A 13,321-nucleotide genomic window follows, 5' to 3' on the forward strand; every position below is an offset into this window, starting at 1 on the left:
TAGGATTATACCTGTATTTTAAATTGTTTTTCAATATACTTCTGACCAAAGTGCATCACCGCACTCTCTCCTGCATTGAACCGGATCTGCCATGTGGTTTGGCTTGCAGCCTCAGCTGTATCTCCACTCTCTGCAGAATAGAGAACATTATCTAAGGGACACTACAGGGATGATTGAAATGCTGTAGTGGAACTGACAGCCCTGGGAGGCCTCTGTCAGCCACCACCCTGAGATGGAACTAAATGTAAACACTACTTTTGAGCCCTCATTTTCTTATCTTGAGGGACTGTCCATGCAATAACCCCCTCCTCACACATCCAAAATGCAAACCCCTTCCTACTTCATCCTTCCATGCACCCAGCCCCACTTTCTGACTTCCACAAAACCCCTGCTCTAATTCTTCCCTTCCCTAACCCTTCACCACTGACTGATACTCATCAGTCTTGAGGCTCTTGGTAGGAGTAAGGGGGAGTCTAGGAATAGTGGGCATCATCTTAGAAGAAGGGGTCATTTCAGACACAGGTGTGGAGGAATTCCTTCACTCAGAGGGCAATGAACCTGTGGGATACTTTCCCACACAGGGCTGTTCAGGCAGAGTTATTGAGTATATTCAAGGCTGAAATAGACACAGTTTTAATCAAGGGATTATGGGAAAAAGGCAAGAAAGCGGAATCCCAAAGAAGTCCCATTGTTCTGGTTCCAATACTGAAACCAGGGTTTCTGCCTCGGAGAGGTACAATATCTCAAACCTTATGCTCAGAACGCGTCTTGATTAGATTATTTACAGTCTGGAAACAGGCCCCTCAGCCCAACAACTCCACACCGACCCTCTGAAAGCCATTCCACTAACACCATGGGCAATTTAGCACGGCCAATTCACCCAACCTGCACATTTTTGGACTGTGGGAGGAAACTGAAGCACCCAGAGGAAATCTACGCAGACACGGGGAGAGTGTGCAAACTCCACACAGACAGTTGCCTGAGGCAGAAATTAAACCCAGGTCTCTGGTGCTGTGAGGCAGCAGTGCTCACCACCATGCAAACCCCAAAATCTTGCAGATTTCCAGCCAGGAATGAAACTGCACTGTCTTGCCACAGATTTGCTAAGATTGGCAAAACAATACATTTAGTTCGTCTTTACAAAACCCTTATGATCACAAGTCTATCAAAACTAGTGAACCACTTCATCAGAAACTGGGAGGATGTCATGTGACGATAAATTTTTCCCTTCATGAGAAGTGGGTGCTGCTGCGTGGGCCAGTATTTATTGTCTGTTGCTAATTGCCCGGAGAAGGTGATGGTGAGTTGTCTTCTTGAAGTCACTTCAGTCTCCTTTCTGTAGGGACACCCACCATGTTTTAGGGAGAGAATTCCGGGATTTTCACCCAGCGACATTGGAGGAACTGTATAATCTGCATACAGTATCCTTGATTTTTTAAAGAGCTAGAAGGTGATGTTGAACTTAAGACCTCAGCTGGAATATTGTGTACAGTTGTGGGTGCTATATTATGGGAGAGATATGAATGCACTGGGGAGAGAATGCAGAAGTTATTTACAAGAATGACTCCAGCAGTAAGAAGTCTCAGTGATGAGGATAGTTTGAAGAAGTTGGGGTTGTCCTATTTGAAGAGAAGACTGAGAGGGAGATTTGGTTGAATCATAGAATCCCTAAAGTGCGAAAAGAGGCCGTTTGGCCCATTGAATCTGCACCAACCCTCCAAAGATTATCCCACTCAGATCTAGCCACCTACCCTGCTTTTATAATCACTGCATTTACCATGACCAATCCATCTAGCCTGCACTTCTCTGGATCCAGTGGGCAATTTACCATGATAATCCACCTCACCTGCACATCTTTGGACTGTGGGAGGAAATCAGAGCATCCAGCAGAAACTCACACAGACACCGGGAGAGTGTGCAAATTCTACAAAGCCAGTCGCCCAAGGCTGGAGTTGAATCTGGGTCGTTGCTGTGAGGCAGCAGTGCTAACCACTGAGGCACTGTGCTAACCACCAAGGGGTTAGAAGTTTCCAAAATCATGAGCATGCCGTGTTGACCAGATAGGGAGAAGTATTCCCACTCATAAAAGAAACAAAGACAAGAGGACTTAGATTTAAAGTGATCTGCAAAGGAAGCAAGGATGGAGTGAGAAAAAAGCACTTTCACTCAGTGAGTCATTCAGGTATAAAACACGTTGCCTGGAAATGTGCTGGATGTCGGTTCAATTGAGGTATTAAAGAGAGAATTGGATGGTTATTTGGATGGAAATGGTGTGCAGGGATCTGGGGAAGAGGCAGGACATTGGCACTAGACAATAATGTTCATTTCACAAGTCGGTGCAGCCATAATGGGCTGAATGGCCTCCTTCTGTGGCTGAGTATAAATTGTAAATGGTGGTGTTCCCATGTTGCCTTTGTGTGCTCAGTAGGTGCTATCTAAGGAGCGTTGGTGAATTTCTGCATTAGATCTTGTAGGTAGTCAATAAATGCAACATTCCATGAAAGGTAAGTGATTGCTATTAGAGTGGGTGTGTTCTAAACCCCAGGTCCTACAAAGTAGGGTCTCCCTCCCTCCTCCTCTAACCTAAATTAAGAGCCCACAGACTTGTCACAAAAAGAGGGTCGAAGGAAGTTTGGATCGAAGAGTGAGGCTTCAGCTCAGGAGTCTTTGACAAGGAGGTTGAGTGAAGTGATTATGCCACAATTGAAGAGGGTGAAGACATGACTGCCCAGCTGTTTCGGTGTGCTATGTGCTTGATGTGGGAGGTCAACGACTCTGGTGTGTCTGGCTCGTACACGTGTGGAAAGTGTGTGCACATTCAGCTATTGACCGAGCATATTGCAGCGCTGATGAAAGAACTCGAGGACCTTAGGCTCATCCGAGAGAACGAGATCTTTCTGGACAAGACCTTCAGTGAGGTTATTACACCGATCGTACCAGAAGAGAGCAGAAGACAGCAGACGATGAGAAAGGCAGAGAGGAGACAGGTGCAAGAGACCCCGGGAGAAGGACCTGTCAGGAACAAGTTGAAGCTTTTGGAAACAGTAGAGACAGATGACACTGCCAGTCTGCGAGGCGGCCAGGTCTGTCAATCAAACGTTGGCGCAGAGGCAGAACGGAAGAGTCGGACACCGCACAGAGCCATGATAATAGGGGACTCCATCGTGAGAGGAACTGACTGGGGTTGTTGTGGCAGCAGACGGGATTTAAGGATGGTGTGTTGCCTTCCTGGTGCCAGGGTGAAAGATATCGTGGACAGAGTGTGGGAAATCCTCAAAGACGAGGGTAAAGAGCCAGAGGTGATGGTACATGTCGGCACAAATGATGTCGGAAAGAAGAGGAGGAACATACTACAGCAGGACTTCGGAGAACTAGGAAGAAGGCTGAAAAGCAGGACGTCCAAGGTGGTTATCTCCGGTTTGCTTCCAGTTCCTCGGGCTGGTGTGGCCAGAAACAGGGAGATAATGGACTTGAACGTGTGGGTGGGGAACTGGTGCAGGAAGCAAAGATTTAAGTTCTTGGATCACTGGGGTATGTTTTGTGGTAAGCATAAATTCTACAAGAGAGACGGTTTGCACCTTAGTAGGTTAGGGACCAGCATTCTGGCAGGCAGGTTTGCTACTGCAACACCGCTACATTTAAACTAAGTAGCGGGGGGGAGGGGACAAACTGGATGTTTAAAAAGGAAATTGAAGGGAAAGTTGGAACAAAGGAAGTCAAGAAAGACAACTGTATCAATGAGGCAGAAAACTCAGAAAGGGATCATGCTGTAAGGTTGAGTGAAATAGGAGTTGATGGGAAGGGTGAGGGCAGTAACAAATTAAAAATACTGTATATGAATGCATGAAGCATTAGACATAAGATGGATGAGCTTGAGGCTCTTTTGGAAATTGGCAGATACGATATTGTGGGGATAACTGAGACGTGGCTTCAAGTGGACAGGGCCTGGGAAATGAATATTCAAGGCTACACGTACTATCGTAAGGACAGACTGACGGGCAGAAGGGGTGGGGTGGCCTTGTTGGTAAGGGAAGATATTCAGTCCCTTGCACGGGGGGACCTAGAGTCAGGGGATGTCGAGTCAGTGTGGATAGAGCTGCGAAATACTAAGGGTAAAAAGACCCTCTTGGGAGTCATCTACAGGCCCCCAAACAGTAGTCTGGATGTCAGATGTAAGATGAATCAGGAGCTGAAATTGGCCTGTCGCAAAGATGTTACTACAGTTGTTATGGGGGATTTTAACATGCAGGTAGACTGGGAGAATCAGGATGGTATTGGACCTCAAGAAAGAGACTTTGTGGAGTGCCTCAGAGATGGATTCTTAGAGCAGCTGGTGCTGGAGCCGACCAGGGAGAAGGCAATTCTGGATCTGGTATTGTGTAATGAACCAGAATTGGTCAGAGACCTCGAAGTGAAGGAGCCATTGGGACGTAGTGACCATAATACATTAAGCTTCAATCTGCAATTTGAGAGGGAGAGGGTACAGTCGGAAGTGACAGTACTTCTGTTGAATAAAGGGAACTATGGAGCTATGAGGGAGGAGCTGGTCAAAGTTCAATGGTGCAATAACTTAGCAGGGATGATCGTGGAGGAACAATGGCGGATATTTCTGTGTATAATGCAGAAGTTGCAGGATCAGTTCATTCCTAAAAGGAAGAAAGATCCCAGGAGGAGGCATGGGCGGCCGTGGCTGATGAGGGAAGTTAAGAAACATATAAAGTTAAAAGAGAAAAAGTATAACATAGCAAAGATAAGTGGGAAAACTGAGGACTGGGAAGCTTTTAAAGAGCAACAGAGGATTACTAAGAAGGAAATACGCAGAGGAAAAATGAGGTACAAAAGTAAACTGGCCAATAATATAAAGGAGGATAGTAAAAGGTTTTTTATGTGCAAGGCAAAGAAATGGTTAAGACTAAAATTGAGCCCTTGAAGACAGAAACAGGGGAATATATTACGGGGAACAAAGAAATGGCAGAAGAATTAAATGGGTACTTCAGATCTGTGTTCACTGGGGAAGACACAAGCAATCTCCCTGAGGTAACAGTGGCTGAAGGACCTGAACTGAAGGGAATTTATATTTGCCAGGAAATGGTGTTGGAGAGACTATCAGGTTTGAAGGCTGATAAGTCCCCGGGCCTGATGGTCTACATCCCAGAGTACTGAAGGAGGTGGCTCGGGAAATTGTGGATGCGTTGGTGATTATTTTCCAGAGTTTGATAGATTCAGGATCAGTTCCTGCGGATTGGAGGGTGGCTAATGTTGTACCACGTTTAAGAAAGGTGAAAGAGAGAAAGCAGGAAAGTATAGACCAGTTAGTCTGACCTCAGTGGTGGGAAAGATGCTGGAGTCTATTATAAAGGATGAAATTATGACACATCTGGATAGTAGTAACAGGATAGGTCAGAGTCAGCATGGATTTATGAAGGGGAAATCATGCTTGACTAATCTTCTGGAATTTTTTGAGGATGTAACTCTGAAGATGGACGAGGTAGATGTAGTGTACCTGGACTTTCAGAAAGCTTTTGATAAAGTCCCACATAGGAGGTTAGTGAGCAAACTTAGGGCGCATGGTATTGGGGGCAAAGTACTAACTTGGATTGAAAATTGGTTGGCTGATAGGAAAGAAAGAGTAGTGATAAACGGCTCCATTTCGGAATGGCAGGCAGTGACCAGTGGGGTACCGCAGGGATCAGTACTGTGACCGCAGCTTTTTACAATATATGTTAATGACATAGACGATGGTATTAGTAATAATGTTACCAAATTTGCTGATGATATAAAGCTGGGTGGCAGGGTGAAATGTGATGAGGATGTTAGGAGATTACAGGGTGACCTGGACAAGTTAGGTGAGTGGTCAGATGCATGGCAGATGCAGTTTAATGTGGATAAATGTATGGTTATCCATTTTGGTGGCAAGAACAGGAAGGCAGATTACTACCTCAATGGAATCAATTTAGGTAAAGGGGCAGTACAGAGAGATGTGGGTGTTCTTGTACACCAGTCAATGAAGGCAAGCATGCAGGTACAGCAGGTAGTGAAGAAGGCTAATAGCATGCTGGCCTTCATAACAAGAGGAATTGAATATAGAAGCAAAGAGGTGCTTCTGCAGTTGTACAGGGCCCTGGTGAGACCACACCAGGAGTTCTGTGTGCAGTTCTGGTCTCCAAATTTGAGGAAAGACATTTTGGCTATTGAGGGAGTGCAGCATAGGTTCACGAGGTCAATTCCTGGAATGGCGGGATTACCTTACACTGAAAGACTGAAGCGACTGGGCTTGTATACCCTGGGGTTTAGAAGACTGAGAGGGGATCTGATTGAGACATATAAGATTATGAAAGGATTGGACACTCTGGCAGCAGGAAACATGTTTCCGCTGATGGGTGAGTGCCGAACCAGAGGACACAGCTTAAAAATACAGCGTAGACCATTTAGGACAGAGATGAGGAGAAACTTCTTCACCCAGAGAGTGGTGGCTGTGTGGAATGCTCTGCCCCAGAGGGCAGTGGAGGCCCAGTCTCTGGATTCATTTAAGAAAGAGTTGGATAGAGCTCTCAAAGATAGTGGAATCAAGGGTTATGGAGATAAGGCAGGAACAGGATACTGATTAAGGATGATCAGCCATGATCATATTGAATGGCAGTGCAGGCTCGAAGGGCTGAATGGCCTTCTCCTGCACCTATTGTCTATTGTCTATTGAAAGTATCTTGAAAAACAATTAAAATATTACAGATGCTGGAAAATGCTGAAGACCCTCAACAGTTCTGGCAGCGTCTGCAGAGACAGAAAGAGTTAACTTCAGGTCGGTGACCTTTCATGAGGAATGGAAAAAGCCAGACTGACTTTAGACATGTTTGGGATGTTCAAAGTGCTTTACAACTAATGGTTTGTCTTTTGAAGTACTGTCACTATCGTTAAGAAGACAAATAGCTGAATGATTTGCCAAGCCAAAGTTCGTAAATACAGTGTAAACAAGTTCGATATTAATAACTGTGTGTCTGAAGTGACAGATGTAATGCATTTACTCTCCAAATAAATGAGTGCAGCAGGTAGTTCATGCACTTTTCCTAACATTAGTTTTCCAACATGTGGCAATGATTTAAGGACTTAAAGAATTCACACACTACAAGGAGAAGCAGTACATTTTGTAGTCCATGCTGCTAAAAACATAAATACGTATTTATATAATCATAGAATCATACAGTACAGAAGAGGCCCTTCAGCCCATCTAGTCTGTACTGCCAAAATTATCCTCCTGCTTACGCTCGACCCACTTTCCCACACTAGACCCATAGTCTTGAATGTTATGTAATTTCAGGTGTTCATCCAGGTATTTTTTAAAGATTGTGGGGTTACCTGACTCAACTACCTTCCCAGGAAGTGAATTTCTGACCCCCACCATCCTCTGGCTGAAACTTTTGTTCCTAAAATCCCCTCTAAACCTCCTGCCTTTCACTTTAAATTTATGTTCTTTTGTTATTGACGTTCGGCTAAGGAGAATTACCACTTTTTATTTAAACTGTCTGTGCACTTCATAATCTGATACATCTCTGTCAGCTCCTCTGCCCCTCCACCCTCCCCAACCCATTCAACCTACTCCATGCAAAGCAAACAACCTGAGCTTATCCAGCCACTCGTGCTATTATTACTGGGCTGTTCATCCAGAGACTCAGGTAATGTTCTGGGGACCTCGGTTTGAATCCTGCCATGACAGATTATGGAATTTGAATTCAACAAAAATCTGGAATTAAGAGTCCAATGATTACCATGAATCCACTGTCATGAGAAAAACCCATCTGGTTTACTAATGCCTATAGGGGAAGAAACTGCCATCCTTACCTGGCCTGGCCTACATGTGACTCCAGACCCAGGGGAATGTGGTTGATGCTTATCTGGGCAGTTAGGGATGGGCAATAAATGCTGGCCTTGCCATCATCCTGTAAATTATTTTGTTTAAAAAAGCTAAACTGCTCTATCCCTGGTGAATCTCCTCTGCACCCCTCCATTGCAATCACATCCTTTCTATAGCTTGGGGACTGGAGCTGCATACAGTGCTGCAGCTGTGGTTTAACCAAATTTCTGTACAGCTCCTTCTTGTTCTTGTAATTCATGCCTCAATTGATAAAGGTAAGTGTCCTGTGGATCTTCTGAACTCCATTGTTAACCTGTCCTGCCACCTTCAGGGATCTGTGAATAAGCTCCCCACAATCTCTCTGTTCCTCTGAGCTTCCTAGTGTCTTGCCATTCATTGAGTACTCCCCTGTCTTGTTCCTACTTCCAAAATGCATCACTTCTCACCTCTCAGGGTTAAATTCCATTTGGCATTGATCTGTCCATCTGACCAGTCTATCTATATCCTCCTGATACCTGTCACCTTCCTCCTCACTGTCAAACACCTAAGTCATCTGCGAACTTACTTATCATCCCTCCAGCATTCTCATCTACATTGTTTATGAATATCACAAACAATGCGGAACCCAGCACTTATTCCTGCAGTAGCCACAGCACACAGTCACCATTCTCTGTCTCCTATCACTAAGTGAATTTTGGATCCATCTTTCCAAGACTGTCATATCCTTTTACTTTATTTATCAGTTTCCCATGTGGAACCTTGTCAAAGCCACTGTAAACGTAGTGGCTACAAGAGCAGCTCAGAATCCTGCAGCAAGTAACTCACTTCCTGACTCCCCAAAGCCTGTGCACCATCTACAAGGCACAAGTCAGGAGTGTGATGGGATTCTCTCACTTTCCTACATGACTCCAACAGCATTTACAAACCTTGATGCCATCTGAGATAAAGCAGTCTCCGCTCAATCAGCACCACATCCAACTCCTTCAGCATTTACTCTCTCCACTGCTAATGCACGACTGCAGCAGTGGATACTATCTCCAAGGCTCCCTCAACACCACAATCTCTACCATCTAGATGAATGAGAGTAATACAGACATGGAAATGACAGCACCTGCAAGTCCCCCTATTACAAAATCAGTAATCCAAACCTCTGAGATAATGTTCTGAGGACATGGATTCGAATCCTGCAATGGCAGATGGTGAAATTTGATTTCAATTAAATTTGGAAATTAAATAAAAGCTACCCTAATGACAAGTCTGATATTATTGTTGATTGTTATATAAAAAAATCCTTCAGAAAAGGAAATCTGCCAATCTTAACTGGTCATTGGACCGAAGGGTCTATTTCCATGCTGTAAATCTTTATTACTCTGAGTCTACGGTCTGATCTATATGTGACTCAAGACCCATAGCAACATGTTTGAGTCTTCATTGACCTCTGGCAGTAAAAGAAAATAAATAAAATGCAAATAATTTTTTTAATATAAGAACCTCATGCCATTTGATTGGAAGTAATTCCCTTTCCTTCACTGTCACTATGTCAAAATCCTGAAACTTTCCAGCATGCAGTTGGATGTCACAAAGTCTGTAGCCATTGAAGTAGAAAACCACAACCTCGACCTTGTCAAGCAGTAGATAGGGATGGTCAATTAATTCTGACCTAGATATGATATTCACATCCCACGTGCCATTATTCCAGCTGATGTTATTATCAGGCAAATCTGATGACAGATGGAAATCTCATATTTGAGGATGTAGTTACTTGGAGGCAGTTCAGAAGACCTTCACTATATTGATTCTAGAGATGACAGTTTGTCTTCCAAAGATTGTGCAGTTTAGGTCTATACTGTCTGAATTGTAAAAGAATATTGAAATATATAAGATGCTAAAAAGGAGTAGAAGTAGAAAGGATGTTTCTTCATGTGTGGGAATCTAGAATAAGAGGTTATAGTATCAGATTAATAGAGATAAGAAATTACTTCTCTCAAAGGATCATGAATCTGTGGAGGTCACTGCCCAAGACTTAGATGGATGCGAGGCCATTGAATACATTTAGGGAAGAAATAGGCAGGTTTTTTTTTATAGGTCATTGGTTTAAGGGTTATGAGGAGCAGGCGGGAAAGTGGGGTTGAGACTGAGATGAGATCATCCATGATCATGTCAAATAGTGGAACAGGCTTGAGGAGTTGAATTGTCTACTCCTGTTCCTAGTTCTTATGTCCTTACATTTTGTTTTGATCTTAATTAATGAGGTGGTCTTTCATGAAACACAAATACAAAGTGCTGCAGATTTGGTTTTTACAATAAAACAGAGTTTATTACACAAAAGAAATGGTGAAATAGAACAAATATTAAGTTATTTGAAAGCTTTCAAAACATACAATAAAAGATATCTGACAGCTCCACCTTACAGTATTCAAACACCAGAGAAAACGTCCTTCTGTATCACATCTACTAGTTTTCTTATAATTCCTTATCTTGATTAGAAGATGAAGGGGTCATCTGATCAAAGTCTTCAAGATATTAACAGAAAAACACAAGGTGAATAAAGATAAACTATTTCCACCAAATGGAGATTCTAGAATTAGGAAGCAAAATCTGAAAATTAGGTTCGGAGCATTCAGGAGAGATGTTAGGAAGCACTTCCACACACAAAGGGTGGGAGAGGCTTGGAAGTCTTTTCCACAAATGGCAGTGAATACTGGATCAGTTGTTAATTTTGAAACAGATTTAATACATTTTTGCAAAGGAAAGGTATTAATGAACATGGGCCAAAGGCAGATATATAGAATTAGCCACAGATCAGCCATATTTCATTGAATGGTGTGATAGACTCAAAGGTCTGAATGGCCTCCTCCTATGTTCCGCAAACTGTTTGAGTGATATATATTTACAATGTCTTTAGTTGAACAAACTGATTTTATGGTTGAAACGTTGTTTTCAATATAGCTGAGATGGTCAATTATTCAGTTTTATGTGAACAATTCTTATTGCCTTTTTATTCAACATTATTTTTCTACTAAATTAATACAGTGAACCACTTTTTACATGATTCTTTTTGAACACATTATAATAAATTAAGCAAATGGATGCATTTGTCCTGACTGTGAGACACAAGATTTTTGCCAACCCTGTACACCAGATTGAATTTAAACGTAATTCAAGTATAAATTTGGTCATTCTTATGATTGTGAGAAAGAATTTAAAGCAAGTGCCTTAGAGTCATAGAGATGTACAGCATAAAAACAGACCCTGTGGTCCAACTCGCCATGCCAACCAGGTATCCTAAGTTACTCTAGTCCCATTTGTCAGCATTTGGCTCATATCCCTCAAAACCTTTCTTACTCATATACCCATCCAGAAGTCTTTTAAATGTTGCAATTGTACTAGCTTCCACCACTTCCCCTGGCAGCTCATTCCATACACGCACCACCCTCTGCATGGAAAGATTGCCCTTGGGTCCCTTTTAATTTTTTTCCCCTCTCACCCTAAACCTATGCCCTCTAGTTCTAGACTCCCCCACTCCAGGGTAAAGACCTTGTCTATTTACCCTATTCATGCCCCTCCTGATTTTATAAACCTCCATAAGATCACCCTTCAGCCTCTAACGCTCCAGGGAAAACAGCCCCACCTATTCAGCATCTCCCTGTAGCTCAAACCCTCCAAACCTGGCAGATTTCTGAGCTGAGCAGAGCAATATCTGAGCTGAGATGGCACCTATTGTTAAAAGCTACCTTGAGAATCTAATTTTTAAAAAGTTCTGGGATTTCCATATGAAGAACTGAAACTAACATGATTATTCTAAAAGATGAAAGACTAAAGCTAAATTTGTTTAATATTACACTCCAATGACACTGCAATCCTGTTGCTGTAAATCCTGTGTCGTATGATTCTGCTCCACAACCAGCTGATGAAGAAGCAGCACTTGGAAGTTAGTGCTTCCAAATAAACCTGTTGGACTGTAACCTGGTGTTGTTTGATTTTTAACTTTGTCCAAACCTGGCAACATCCTTACAAAACTTCCTACTGCATTGCATGAGTACATGTGGCTCTTTAGATTCCTGATAAATATTTCTTTTTCCTCTTGCTCTTCAGCAGCCTTCAGTCTTGGTAAGAGGATGGCTTGTTGCCATGGCAGGCCAAGTGTGAATTGTACATCACCTGCTGTGGCTCAGGGGGGCCCAGTCTGGCATTTTAGTTTCGGCATGAGAGATGGCATATTGTCCAAGGTGGAGGGTGGAAACCTGACTTTGAGGATTCCCTAGCCCCAACACCCTCTGTAGCCTCTGTTCCTACCATTTCCATCAAGTGTCTTGGGCAGTGAATTCACAGAATCAAGAATTGGTTTAACAAATAAAGCAATAGAGCTTTGCCTTTCACACTGGAATATGGCATCAAAAAAGGTGCCACTTGACAGTTAATATCACCTGAGCCCTCATGGGACAGTATGGGGAAGCCCTTCACTTCCTGTGGTCAGTCAGAGAGTAATTGTAACACTTAGAGTCATAGAGATGTATAGCATGGAAACAGACCCTTCGGTCCAACCCGTCCATGCTGACCAGATATCCCAACCTAATCTAGTCCCACCTGCCAGCACCCAGCCCATATCCCTCCAAACCCTTCCTATTCATATACCCATCTAAATGCCTCTTAAATGTTGCAATTGTATCAGCCTCCACCACATTCTCTGGCAGCTCATTCCATACACGTACCACCCTCTGCATGAAAAAGTTGCCCATTAGGTCTCTTTTATATCTTTCCCCTCTCACCCTAAACCTATGCCCTCTAGTTCTAGACTCCCTGACCCCAGGGAAAAGACTTTGTCTGTTTATCCTATCCATGCCCCTCATAACTTTGTAAACCTCTATAAGGTCACCTCTCAGTCTTCGATACTCCAGGGAAAACAGCCCCAGCCTGTTCAGCCTCTCCTTGTAGCTCAAATCCTCCAACCCTGGCAACATCCTTGTAAATCTTTTCTGAACCCTTTCAAGTTTCACAACATCACAACATGGGGTGGCATGGTGGCTCAGTGGTTAGCACTGCTGCCTCACAATACCAGGGTCCCAGGTTCAATTCCAGCCTTGGGCAACTGTCTGTGTGGAGTTTGCACGTTCTCCCTGTGTCTGCGTGGGTTTTCTCCGGGTGGTCCGGTTCCCTCCCACAGTCCAAAAATGTGCAGGTTAGGTGAATTGGCCATGTTAAACTGCCCATCATGTTAGGTGCGTTAGTGAGAGGGAAATGGGTCTGAGTGGGTTACTCTTCGGAGGGCCGGTGGTGGACTTGTTGGGCCGAAGGGCCTGTTTCCGCACTGTAGGGAATCTATAAACAAAAAAAATCTTTCCGATAGGAAGGAAACCAGAGTTGCACGCAATATTCCAACAATGGCCTAATCAACGTCCTGTACAGCCTAATGAATTCCAAGTAGCAAACCGGGGAGATAAAGTGGTACTATGATAAGACAGTGGTATTGTA

This window comes from Hemiscyllium ocellatum, chromosome 9, assembly GCF_020745735.1.
Source record: "Hemiscyllium ocellatum isolate sHemOce1 chromosome 9, sHemOce1.pat.X.cur, whole genome shotgun sequence".
In the NCBI taxonomy this organism is placed as follows: domain Eukaryota; kingdom Metazoa; phylum Chordata; class Chondrichthyes; order Orectolobiformes; family Hemiscylliidae; genus Hemiscyllium; species Hemiscyllium ocellatum.